This window comes from Jatropha curcas, chromosome 3, assembly GCF_041381405.1.
Source record: "Jatropha curcas cultivar XTBG-Jc1 chromosome 3, XTBG_Jcur_1.0, whole genome shotgun sequence".
NCBI classification, from domain to species: Eukaryota; Viridiplantae; Streptophyta; class Magnoliopsida; order Malpighiales; family Euphorbiaceae; genus Jatropha; species Jatropha curcas.
The window spans coordinates 28,034,401-28,049,487 of NC_143153.1; positions in this window are offsets into that span (position 1 = coordinate 28,034,401).

Here is a 15,087-nt window from a genome sequence, read left to right on the forward strand (position 1 = left end):
CGACTCTGTAAAATTAAATAACTATAACAGCTTTTAATTATTATTTTTTTTTGAAGAAATATAATCTTTTTATTATTAAAATATAAGACGCGAAAAAAATGTTATTTCACCTCTGGAAAATGACTACTTATTTTATTGTAAAATATAAGAACTAAAATAGAATGCAGACCTAAAATGATTACTTAATTCCTCTAGATTAGATAATTCGGATTTTGATTCTATTATGTTTGATTGCAACACTATTTTAACGAATAAGTTTGATATTAAGATCAAGTGGATTAGAAAGCATGTAAATATTAGTGCTCAAAGCTAGCCAGAGCATCCATTATTCATGAACGCTTTCATATTTAGGAATATATATATATATATATATATATATATATATATATATATATATATATATATATATATATATATATATATATATATAATGCAAACCTAAAATGTATGGTTTTTAAAGATAAGAGTTATTTACTTTTCAAAAATAAAATTACAAGTCTGATTTTCATTTTTTTTTTTTAAATAAGAGTGTGATTTCATTTTAATATTTAAGAATTTTATAATTCCATTACTTTTATTTATTCAAGTTAATTGAAATGTTGCATGCAAAATGGTAAGGAGTCATATATGGTATGGAGGAAGATGCTTCCAAAGGTTCAAGATTTCCCTCCCTAAACTTTGAAACCATAAGTTTTGTTCTTATTTGGACCAAATAAGGATATTTCTCTCTTGTAAACTATAAATCTAATTTTATTAGTAATGATGATATCCAAGTGATTATTGAATCTTTAAATTGGTGATATTATCCTTATACATATAAACTTTAATTTTTTTTTCTTGAAAAATATAATTTCTTAATAATAATATCATGCATTACTAATACTCACATGGATCAGATATAGAGGTCGCTAATCAGTAACTGATAGAGTTCGCCGATCTTCTGACAAACCAAAATGATTTACATTCCTTTAAATTATAAAATAAAAATAGAAAATATAATATTAAAATTTTTACTTGGAGATGATCAACATATATAAATCTTCATAATATCAATTAATCCGTTAATTGATTTGAACGATAAAATAACTTTTGAACCTTCTACATTTGAATATTTTTCCAACAACATGCAATATATATATGACGAATACATATAAATTTCCACCACTATGTGCTAATAACATTAATAGAGGAACATGTCATCTAGAAGGTTCAATTGGTCGAAGATCCACATACGCAAATCAAAAGTTTCCAACTAAATAAAATTAAGTATCATACTTTGTTTAGTAAGAAACCTTCACAAAGAAGGGACAAAAAAACTATAAATATGGAGACAAAATAACAAAAAAAAAAGGGAAAAATAAATCTAAATTTATTAAAGTGAATAAAAGATTAAAAGCGAAAAACATAATAAAGGATAAAGGCTACCGCCAATCAACAACAACAACAACAACTCCGAACTAAAATTGGAGTTAGTTGACTAAAGAGAAAATAGATAAAAGAATGTCAACATTTAATTATCACCCGAGAACAATATTATTCGTTTGTATATTAAGAATTAAAGAATTGCTTATCATTTTTTTTATTCAAAAAGAGGCTCAATACGCCAAAATCACATAATGAGCCACTTAATAAGGAATAATTTTTCTCTTGACTCGCTAAATTGGTGAAAGCTCTTGTAGTTGAGAGGACTCAATTTCGAGTCATTCTACTCCTCACACTAGTTAGAAGACTAACCAGACCATACTTTATTTTATTGGTAGACTTGCATTAAATTTGATTTCTGATATATAGTAATAAATTTGTGGATCCTTAATATGCTATAGACTCAAGAGGTGGGTGAATTGCATTTTCTAAAAGTTTGTGGCAGAATTAAAATTAGCGGGAAGAATATCATTGCTCTATTTCTGACTTAATCGTACATTTGCAGAAACAATAATGCTCTGTTTTTGACTTCAAAGAACATAGTACATTTGCAGAATCATTAACAGAAATCCAATAATCCATTTCTTTGAAAAACAAAGAAACTTAAGTCGTTCAAATAAGAATAAAATCAACAACATTGCATCTTTAGTTAAGATAAACAAGTGTGTGTGCAATGGAAGTTAATTAAGTAAAATCTTAAAATGAAAAGAAGATGGAACACAAGAGATTTATATTGTGCAATGGAGCTGTTGAAGTCTGAACAGAAAGGCTGAATAACGTTGGCGCCCGAAAGAAGCAAAAACGAGGGTAATGGGCTTTTTAACTGAAAATGGAAATTTAGGTTACATGAAAATTGAGCCTAAATCAGGTTTGATTTTGGAAATTTCTTCTAACAAAGTTTTGCAAAGAAAACTTGGATTTCGAAAATCAAAAACCGTTTTAGCAAATTACTTTTCCCTCTAATATTTTAAAAGGCAAAAATATTATATTTATAATTCATTTTTGAAATATTTAAAGAATATAGAAAGATTTTTAAAGATATTTTCCTTTGTGTTTAAAATTTGTATTTTAATCTCTCTATTTTACAAAAATCATATAATTCTACCAACTAAGATACTAATTAATAAATCTTCAACCTTAAATAAATAGGATTTAATTCTTCACATCTTTGTGTCTAAATAATCTGTAATTGGACTTTAGCATAACAAATAATTCCAAATTTATTTATTTTGCAATTCATCAAAACCTTAGAGTCAACTAAATTTATATATCCTAAGCTACACTACTATTACTTTCACTCCATCAATTATAGACTAAACAGGATTAGAACTTTAACCCTTACTTTCTTTCATCTAAAGCAACATTTAAAAATAATTATACATAAATTTATCAAAATAAATGAAAACAATGAGATTAAATATGACAATTACTGAATTGCTATCAGATAAATTTTGATTGAGCTTTTCACTTTTCATAGAAATTGAATATTTTATTTTTTGAAAGAGAGAAATGAGATCTTTCTAAATCAAATCAAATTTGAATTTTTCATATCCTAAATATTATGCAAAATAAGGTTGTTATATATATATATATATATATATAAAAAGGTTCATACTATTGTAGTCAGGCTAACTAGACAAGAAGGCAATTTTCAAATTAGTTAATTTTTATTCCATCTAAAAATGATTTTAGAAGTCAATTCTTGAAAGTCATGTCATTAAATCGGTTTAGATATATATGAATTTATAATTTTCCAATTTCATATACATAGCAGCCATGGTAGTTGATGTATATCATTTTTTTTTTTTAAAAAAAAAAGAAATTATATAGGATGTAGAATTGAAGAAGTGGCACACAAACTTACCTATCATGTGGTCCACTGCATGGGAACTAATCATATTTATGTACACATTTTGTCAAGTTTTGTTGAAAATTTATGCAGGATGTTCTGGTGAAGGTTTCATCTTCCCTTATGTTAATAATTTATTTGCTATCACCTATATATATATATATTAAAAGGTGGTGTACAAATATTTAAATATTGCATTTCTATTAAAAATATATCGTAAAAATATTCACTGTTGAAGTATATATATATATATATATATATATATATATATATATATATATATATATATATATATATATATATATATATATATATATATCGTAAAATTAGTGAATCGCCTCATTTTTTAAAAAAAATAAATGAACTAAATTTTACCATTTAATTATTAATTCATTTAATTGAAACTAAGTTTAATATAGATATCTAGTCGATGTTAAAGTTATAATAAAATAATTGATACTGCTTTGATTTTCTATTAATATATTATGTCTATGCGCTCAGTGATTTTCTGATAAATCTTTTCAATAACGACCGTTCCAAGTTTCCGCTCACAATTTTACTTGTTAATTGAGAGTTATTAAAGGGTGAAATCGGAATGTTTATATTTAATGACAAATTAATAGTAGCTAACTAATCATAATGCGCATTTTACAAAATAATTATTAAATAATTATATAAATACATTTTTTGTAAATTCAAGACAAGTAGATATGCTGTTAGTTTGTCATTCTACATCGAAGATGTTACATAAAATTACCACTTTATTATATATGATTTTTCATTAATTGAGATTACATGTATAGATCAGGTTTATGGCTACGTTTATGGACCGAATCAATGATGGTAATAATTCTTTAAAAAATATTTTAATTTTATTTTTTTTTCCGATGAAATGATCAGAAATACCCTTATTTCAATAATAAATTTTATTATCGCTCGGTTCGGTTTACAAGTGAACCCACTATGTTAAATTTTCTCCAAAATATTCAATAGTTATCCACACGTCGACCAACTTATGGTCCAATAACCAACCAAGTCATCATTTTTTGGTCTCCACGAGAGAGAAAAAACAAGGGGCATATGGTCAAAGATGACCAGCCGTCCTCTTTCTAATCTACTACGATGCCGGCAAACAACAAATGTCACTCACTCTCATAGTTTTTGTTTTGAACGGCGCCGTCTCATTCAAACTTCTCCTTTCCATCATCTCTACAAGCCTTACTATCTCCGTGACTTACCTTGTTTGTTCTTCTCTTCTATGCTCCCACGCCTCCAAAATTATCATTCAATACTTCAAAAATAAAATAGAAATAAAAGATAAAAAATTGAAATAGGGTGACAAACTTTTTTTTATATGAATTCTATTTAATCAACAAATTTAAATAATTTCAGCTAATAATGAGTGGTAATTCTATCCATTCACAAAAATAAAGGTCAATTGACTTTTCTTTTTTTTTTTTAAAAAAAAATATTATGTGTTTGTCCAATATTTAATCCTTAAAATTTAATTTATTATTTATTTAAATCTCGTTTTCTTTTTAAAATTTACATTATTAATTAGAAATTCATTGTTTAGGTCTCACAAAGAGTCTGCCCAATCAACTACTCCAATTGAATAGTCGTAAACCAATTAACCTAAACATTTTGATTTTGATGGTTCAAATATATCTATATATTAAGAATAATAATTTAAAACCCTAAATGATTGCATATATATGTAATATATAGGGTCGCCATCGTTGCTACCTATATGACACTCTCTATAATTCTTTAAATGGATACTTGATCCTCTAACCTATAAACTATATACTAATTAAGTTTTATTAATTATTTATTAAAGATAATATAATACTAAATAATTAATTAAAGCTATATATTCTCTTTTATTATTAGGATATGGAGGAGTGCAAACAACAATCAATTTGATCTACAAGGTAGGGTACGTGGATAATACATACATATTTATATGCATACAATATAATCAGCGGCCGAACTAGAAAAAATATTTAGAGGGGCAAATAAAAATTTCAAAATTTACATGGGCAATGTCAAAAAAATTATTAATTTATAGATAAAAAGTAAAATTTTATATATTTTATTAAAAAAATTAAAATTAAAGGGCAACCCCCGTTACTGACTACTTTCTAGTTCTGCAATTAAATATAATAATAATATTATATTAAATATAAAAATATGTATAATTAATAATTATAGCATTTAACATGGCTCAAAAAGTTGCCGTCGAGGTATTTAGAGTTTATAGCTTAGAGCATATCTTATGATTCTTTAACATAAAATTATAATGACAATATCAAATCCTTTGGTTTCTGCTTTTACGATTTAAAAAAAATAAGAAAAAAAATAGTAAAAGAAAAGAAACACCCTCCACCAAACACAAATATAATCATTTGAATTATAAAAATTGTTATTTTTTAAAAAATTTTATTCCTAGGAAGAGCTCTACCAAAGCTACTATGGTTTATTTGCTAGTTGCTAGCTAAAACTATGACATGCTTGTGTGTTCCATTTCTGTTTCATAATTATCTTAATTAGTAATTACTCTAATTACTAGAATGTAATGAAACATATAGGTTCAATAACAATAATGTTTTATATATGTGGCGTTGGATCCTGGCAGTTTTAATTTTTTAAAATTCTTTTATGCATAGTACAGTAAATATTCAGAATTAAATAACATAATAAGAAAATTCTTTTAATTCTTTATTTTATAAAAAAGTTTGAAAAAGAAAATAAAGACAAACAATAAAGATTTTCCTAATAAAGAATTTTATCTTGTATGTTCAGATCAGGCAAAAGTGATATTCAGATACACCCTTCAACTATTAATGATTCTATATTTTGAATCCTTGAATTATTATATATAAAATTCATATAGAAATACAATACACTTCACTTAATCCAACTGCTTATAGGCAAAATTTCTATTTTATAGACTAAATTCAAAAAAAAAAGTAACTTATTATTATTATTATTATTATTATTATTATTATGTGGAGGGAAGGTGAATAGGGAACTCCAACCCTCGAAATACTTTAAAAGAAAAAAAAAAGGTTAGCTATATATGAACCATAATTAAGTAGGAGGAGCTTGGGTAACTCAAATAATCACATAATGACATGCATATTTTCCAATTAATTTAACAACGTAAAGGATTCATGCACTTTAATGCATTATTAGTTGATAATTAATTAATTAAATTGCTTTTTATAAAAAAAAAAAAAGAGAAAAAGAGAAAGAAAATTAAAAGAAAACCAAAAGATAAAGACCAAAGCAAATGGAGCCCGAACGTAGTATTGTTTGCGTGAAGAAAGTGGAGCATGCCACCCTATGTGTTAGCTGCTTTGAAATACCAAATAAACAATTACAAAGTGATTAAGAATTAATGATAGTTATAAATTAATTAAATATAATTAATTAACAAGAGAGAACAAAAGTTGGGTTTTCTTTTCTTTTTTGAATTAAGCAGTGGGGATAGGGAGCTGTATTAAAATATAAGCTAACGTGAAGCACCTGAAGTGAGAACAAAAGGCAACAAATAGATTCCAATTTATATATATTTATACATAAGAAAATATATATATATTCTAAAAAAAGTTTTCTTTCATGTAATTACTTGTATGGAAAACCACAGGTGTCAGAATCATATCAATGCCTTAAAAGTACCATTTAGTTCATTGGATAGACTAAGTGGGGATTGACAATATTGTTTAATTAGCTAAAGACTTTATTTTTAAATATATATCATCACATAAATTTATCAAAGGGAGATTCTTTTTTTTTTTTTTTTTTTTAAAAAAAATAGTGACTTCTACTCACTATATTTAAAAAATTATAAATGTTTGTAAAATTCAAATCTCGAATTTTTAATTGTTGTTGCCTTCATAGTCAAGTATTTTTTTTCCTTTTATTTATTATATATTTAATGATTGTTTCTTATGTTTAAGAACTATTTTCACGAAAATAATATGATGCTAATCTTGTTTAAAATTTATGTTTAACATCTTCTATTTGAAAATAATTTTAAAAAAAAATTAATCTTATATGTGACGATGGATCATTTTTCAAATAGAATGATAAAAGAAAATTTTCATAATTTTATCCTTTTGAAATTGTCACATCTAACGTTGGAGAAGAGTTCAGAATAGGAAATATTAATTCAGTTGAATTTGAAAATTTAAAAGTCTCAATTGCAAGGTGTCAACCACCAATCTTGTATTATGAATTGCCGAAAAAAAAAAAAAAGAAAAAATGACAAATACTTATAAAAAAAATCCATAATAACGAGGAACAATTATATGAAAAGAGAGAAAATGCAACAAACCAAAAACACATAACCCTACAAAGAGATACAAAAACATTGAAGATTTATCAACAACAATACATCCGAGAGACTAATGTAAGACAATTATAGATTTAAAAATTATTGAAATGAAAATTAAACAAGATAAAAAAGGATAGAAAATAATAAAAATAAATTACTGTTAATCAAAAAAGAAAGTCGGTGGTGACTCAAAGAACAAAATTTGAAAAAAACGCCAAAGGCGATGACGGGGAGAAAAAATAACTAGGTTTGAAAAAATTATTATTATTACAACAAATAATTGATAATTATAATTTAATAATAGATATAATGAATCACCTTATTACTAAATTAAAAACAATGAAATAATATCCATCTATATATTAATTTTTTATCCCAATTATAGTTATAAATATTGAGAAGTAAATTTTGAACCTCTTATATATGTTTCCTAAATATATTAGATTGTATTGAAACAATTGTATCTATCAGCTGGAGTTTGATTGTCCAGAAGAAGTAGTGGTAGGGAAAATGAGCTGTCACCAATCACACCAGAAAATGGAAATTGGGAGCAAAACAATGCATATTCCTTTCCCATCTTTCCTGCAAATTTCTATCTGACAGTGAGGGCTTTGAAAATGACTTTCTTCCATTACATACAAAATACTTAGGTCCCACATCACATGCCTCCACCAATCACTGAATAAAGAGTGAACATCAAGGAGGACCCACATTAAAAAATTTTTTTTTATTGTATGTAGGTGGGACCACAACAAGCCCTAAAGGAGTAAAGGTAGTGTACCTTTCCCCATTTATATACTCTTGTCTTGTGGGAAGCAAAAGTAATTGGATTCTCTTCTGTTTCCCACGTTACACATATATATGAAAATATGAAACTAAAGTGCACAAGTCAAGTCCAAATTCACAAGTGACAAAAGTGAATCGCTTTACTATTAATTAAGACCCACTCCTCTCTACTACGCCTTATTTTTAAAGATTAAAAGTTAATTATTAATTTGATTTTCTTTTATTATTATAAATTTTTATAAGAGATAGTAATTGTTATAATGGGTGAAATACAAGCAAAACTTATTTATATCCGACTACATTCACAGAATAAACTAATGAAAATATGAATTTATAAAAAATATAACTTAACAATCAAGAATTATTATCTAATAAGCATGTTTACGAGACACGAAAAATATTGATTTTAGAAAAATATGAATTCTATATGTGTTTGCAATACATTTACAATACTTTGAAATGCCAAAGAAATGGTTAAAAAATACAAATATAGCCATGGCATCACTCTTATTGCAATTACTCCTCTATATTGAATAGATCATATGATTATATATGTTTTAGGCATTCTTGAGAATTACTGTGTGATGTAACAAATTTCAACTTTTAGATTATGGTTTCAAATATTTAACGTGGAAATAAAATCGAGCTAACTCTAATTGTTTTTTTTTTTTAATTTCTTTTAGTTTTTTTTTTTAATGTTTACTATAAGGACCAAAAAGTATTTTTGTATCATTTTATGTGCATATTACACCATTATCACAATTTATAAAAAAATTTAGGGTTTTAGAAATCTTCCCTCTTATTATAGTTTCATTTTTTGAATTACAAAATGCTAAATATATGAAAGTATGATCCAATAAACTAGCAATAATATATCTTTACTCAATATAAAATTTTCTTAAACACAACATATGTCATTACTAAATGTACAACCCAAAATATATCAATTTATATATTATTACTGAAGTCTTCACATTGCCAAACTCTTCATCCAACGTCCAAATTCCACATTCGACCTCAAGAAATAATGGCAACTTTAGGTCTAAAGTAAAAGAAATGTGAAAAAAAAAACATGCGCATAAGAGTCCATGAGAAGAAATAAATCTCAAATTAACAAACTATTTACGTAAATTTTTTTTTAACAATAAAGTATGACACGATTATCAGGTGTGATTTAATTAGTCATTTCACTTATGTGAAGAATAAAAAGTCTCGAATTAATATCGTTTCAACAATAAATATTATCACTAATATAACGAGCAAATGAGACGACGTAGCATAGAACTTAGCATTGAGTTGAGTGTTTACTATTAGGACAAAAGTTATAGCTATTAGTTAGTATGCAACTCTTTCTAACTTAATCCCACAAGTCCAAGCGCCACATTTTGATTGTGACTTGGTCCATCTGGAGCTTCGCTATTGATTTCAAAATTAATTATCTTTAAAATTTTTTAACTATTTAATAAATTTAACTAATATTAATTATTTATATGAATTATTTTATAAGAGTATTATGGAAAAGTGAAAAAAAATATTTTAAAAAAAATATAATTGAGCTTATTATTTTGAAACATTTAAAAAAGAAATTGAGAATATACTTTTAGGATGAGAGGACTATAATATTTTAGCAATAGAATTTAAAATCCGCCGCAAGATAAACTGCCAAATTTTGGCGGCAAATTTTCATTGTTTACCAATGGGCGACAAAAATCAGCAAGGAATTGTAATTTCGTTGCTAATAAATGGCGCTATAATTTTACACTTATTTTTAATTATTTAACGAGGAATTGGAGATAGATTAATTATGGATTAACAACAAATTTTTTAAAAAAAGTTCAAATTTTTTAAATGAGTGGTTAATTACCAAAGTTTTGACCTAATTCCAAAATTACCAATGAAAAAAATCCGTTGCTAAGTTTTAAAATATTTCTTAATTGGATTTTATTATAAAAAAATAATCCTCTTATTATATGGCTAAAATATTTTAGAGATATTTATATTGAACAAATAGATAAAATCATGGCTACAGTTATAAAATGACAATATACCACTTATTAACTATTCAAAAATCAGTTTTCGATATCACTCCTTAACATTGAGCTCAATAATATAGATCATTTCATATTTAACATTCAAAATTCATGCGGAACAAATGACTATTTAATTTTTTTTTGAAACATCAAGTTAAGGGTCTCAAATTTAATTTCAAAAATATTGAAATAATAACTCAACTGAATGGTAATTGTACTGAAATCGACAATAGTTAATAGAATAGCTAACGGCTACTATAACAATATGTTTATCGTTCTATATAGATTAATTAAAAGCTAGTGGCTAACAATTAATAGAACAATTACTATAACAGCAAGTAATTTTTAAAATAATTAATATTGCTGAAGATGTCCTTAATTCGGATTTCAATTCAATTTGATTGTAATCTTTTATAGCTAAGTTCTACAATTTTTTTCATTAATTCATTATCTGATTCAACTCGATTTCGGTTCAACTCACTATAATGTTTTTTTTCTTGATTCTAAAATCTGAATTGAGAGGTTCTATATCAAATATAATTCTCATTCTAATATCCATAAATCAGAAATCAAAACAGAAATTAACATTAATTCTTCTAGTCTTATTTTGATTCCTTAAATAAAGGATTCTCTATGATTTTGTTATGATTTGATGTCAAACCATTTTAGTTGCTGTCCTACGTGAACCATGGCATCCCTTAGCGTAGAAAAATATTTTCCATTTGGTAAAGAGGTTGAGTTCTGTTTCGAACAAAAAGTTCGATTTGGCTTTTCCCCAACTCAATTTGTATCTGATTCTGATCCAAACCAAACCGGTGACCACCTCTTATCTTACCCCGTGCTTGGCTCCTGTCATGCAATGTAATTGCAACCACTGGATGGAAAGGTAGCTGAAAATCTCGAATTCGTAAAACTCATGATGGGGTGTCATATGAAGGGAGAGGGTCCCATCACCGTACACGTGTAAAAGAATGGATCCAAATGAGTACTAAACACGCACAATCACGAAAACCAGAAGTCAGATCAGATCATGTGCATGAGATCAGAGAGTATAGCGGGTTTTGCGCTTGTTGCCAAAATCGTACACACACAAACAGAAAAAAGAAACGACGCATAACAATTAAAGGAACAGACGATTTGCTTTTTGGAGAACCCATTATAGGGTTACGTGGCTGCCTACTCCCTTTGCTTTAGTTTCTGTGGGCCTTTTTTCTTTCTTTTCCATTTTTTTTCCGTCCTTGGATCGGTGGTATATATTTCTTTCTTTTTATTAAGGATAGGTCATTTGTAGTACGTAATTAAAAATTTTGTACTTAAAAAAAATATCTTAGCAAGAAAAAAAAAAAAAAGAATGGTTTCCACTTTTAGTTGTTTTCATGGATTAATTAGATGAAGGATTTGAACATTCATTTATACTTATGTTCTTAACAATTTTCATGGATTAAAAATTCAAAAGCTATGAACATTTATTTATTTTTTCTTTAATGAAAAAAACATTTATTTATTTTCTCTATCTATTTTTCAAATCTATTGAAAGAAGCAATGATAATTTTTATAGAGGATAAAGTTTTTAGCACAAAGTGAGTGATACGTTAAAAGTGAATGGTTCAATGGAGCAACCAAAAAGCTGCGGCTCCCAACACACACAAACATGTATAAAATTTTGATATCCAATCATGTAAGCTCTGCTTTTCATAACTCCTTTAATCTTTCTTTTGTCTTTTTCTTTTTATAACTCCACCCTCTTTACTATTTTACTCCTACATTTCTAGTCAATAAAGTGAATTTTGCCTTTTATTTTCTTAATTATAACTTCATTTTTAATTGAATTTTTAAATTTATGAACTGAGTGCAAGGCTCACTCTTAAATTTACTCAAGATTTACTCTTTTTTTCTTTTTCTATCAATTATCCCCTATGTTTGAATTGAAAGAAAATAAAAGGGAAAAAAAAAAATATTATATTCGTTTATTTGAAAAGATTCATATCTATTTGGTTCAAAGTAGACATAAATTTCCAAAAGGAGGACCAAGAGTTCAATAATTAGAGAAGATTTTGAGAAAACAAGAAAAGAGAAGTGATTTCGATGATCAAAAAAATTAAGAATGATTTTTAAGTGAGGGTATTTTTGGAATATCACATCCATTTGACGTAAAAAAAATGTTGATTTTTGAACAAAATGATGTATTTGTCGACGAAATTACAATTTAGGAACTCAAAGTTGGCTTTTAAAACCTAGGGTTCTCAAGTGATAGTTACGACAAAACTTAGGAACTCTATTATTATTTTTTCTAAAATAATACTACTTTGATTTTTTTAAATTGTTATCTAAATAAAAGTTAAAAAATTATCAAAATTAAGGGAATTGAGATAGCATTTTGATATCAAATACTTCGTCTGTTTCAAAATACAAGTCATTTAAGATTTTTACATGTAATTAATTTTCCTAAATTGTAATAAAATCAAAGATAATTTGACCAGAATACCATTTGTTTTAAAAACAAGAGTAACTTATAAAGATTAATATAAAATGAAAAGATTATTTATTGCTCTTCAAAATTTAAAATATTGTATAAAATATACTTTTATATACCATATTATATATGTCTTATGGTGTCTCAATCAAATTCTAGATTTGTTTTAATAAAGTAAAAGCATTGGTTTTTTTTTTGTTAGTCACAACATATTATGCAAATATTCACTCAAGCTAATAATATGGTGTAGGCTAGTTATAGATAATACAATAAATTATGTAAAAGACAAGAAGATTGTAGCCAAACAAAATACTTCTTTTCCTAGAAACCATTTGCTTTGCAGCTTTTGATATTCAATGGAAAAAACATTTTTCTCACTGAAAGCTGCTCCTACTTTTTGTTATTTACTCGCTAAAGGTTGAAAGGAATTAAAGCTACTTATCCACTGTTTATGGTCTCTTCGATAAAATTAGTTGTTTTGATAGCTTTCAGCTATTTAAGTAGCATTTATCTGTTAGTTGCTTAAGTAGTTTTTAATGAAACACTAAAAGTAAAATGTTACATGAGTTAACTTTTCACAGAACGCTATCATAACATCTAAAAGTTAGTCCAAATATTGTGTTACCGAATAATTTTTTAAGTAGTTTTTAGCTTTTTGAATAGTAAAAATGCTAAATGGTAGTATTTTTCAAATGTTCGGTAACATAGCATTTGAACTAGCTTGTAGATGTTAAGGTAGCGTTTTACAAAAAGTTATCACATATAACATTTACCTTTTAGCATTTCTAAACAGTTACTAAAATAGCTAACAACTAAAGATTACTAAAGCAGCTAACAACTACCAAAATAGCTAATTTTGCTGAACATATACTTAGGCTCCACTCACGAAATATTTAAACCCGATAGTTTTAGTGATAAATGGGGCTTAAGCTTGAGTAATGAGTTTTGCTAAATTTGAATATTATAAAATTTACTATTGAGTTTGTAAATTTAATTAAATATTTATATCTATACAATTTCAAATCAATTTTATTTTATATAAAATATTTCAAATACTGATTTAAGATCTGGTGAAAAAAAATTAGTTGTTTTAGTAGTTGTAGCTGGCCTAGTAATTGTCAGTTGTTTAACTAGAATTTCATCAAACGTTAAAAAGAGTAACATTTACTATCAAAAAACAAAAGAGTAGCATTTCATAATCTATTTCATCTAACTCTAAAATTAGTATAAACACTATGTCATCGAATAATATAAATAATAGAGACAGGATTTTAACCTTAATCAAAGCGTTAAAACACTATATGAAAAGTTGTTGTTGAACAAATTTTTAGTAACTTGAACTTAAACTTAGTCTTGTTTGAATTTTATTTTAATATTCAAAAAAAATATTTATTTTTATTGATATTCAAACCTAATGGACTCGAGTTTAAGTATTTCAAACATTCATTCAACCCAAGTGTGGATGTAAAATTAAAAAGTTGAGTTGAGTTTTCAACCTCAAGTTTTCTAATTGAGTTGAGCTTGATCTTTTAAAATTATTATGCAAAAGGTATTTGTTTGAATATATAATTAAAAACTTGAGTTTTGAACCTCAACTTTTCTAATTAAGTTGAGCTTGATCTTCTAAAATTATTATGCTAAAGACATTTTCAAAAAATAAAAATAAATAAAATTTTCAATTTTAAATTTATTTCAAACATGAAAAATTCATTTATAAATAAATTTTAAGTAAAATTTATTTATAAATGAATTTCATTCATACCAAGTGGAGCATAATAATCAAATTTATCTCAATTTTTTATATTTTAATTAAAAATCTTATCTAGATTGAAAACATCTTCATTAAAAGCTCTTTCCTTTTAAGAGCTTAATCCAACAAGAGTAGAATTAGACTTGGCCATGGGCTAAGGACACATGTTATCTAGTAAAAAAAAAAAACTTAAATAGAAATACTGTACTAAATGTCAGATTTTAAAACTTATTTTTTAAAAATATCAATTTAACTTTGAGATTTAAATTATTGTCATTTACGATATATTTTTAATATTGTACCTTTTTTTTATATTGTTAGGGTGTTATATTTATTAATATTTCAATATTTCAATTTTTGAGTATTTCCTTTTTTTTCGTATTTCCTTTTTTTTTTATGCTGCCAATGATTTTTTTCGGTCTTTGAAACTTATTC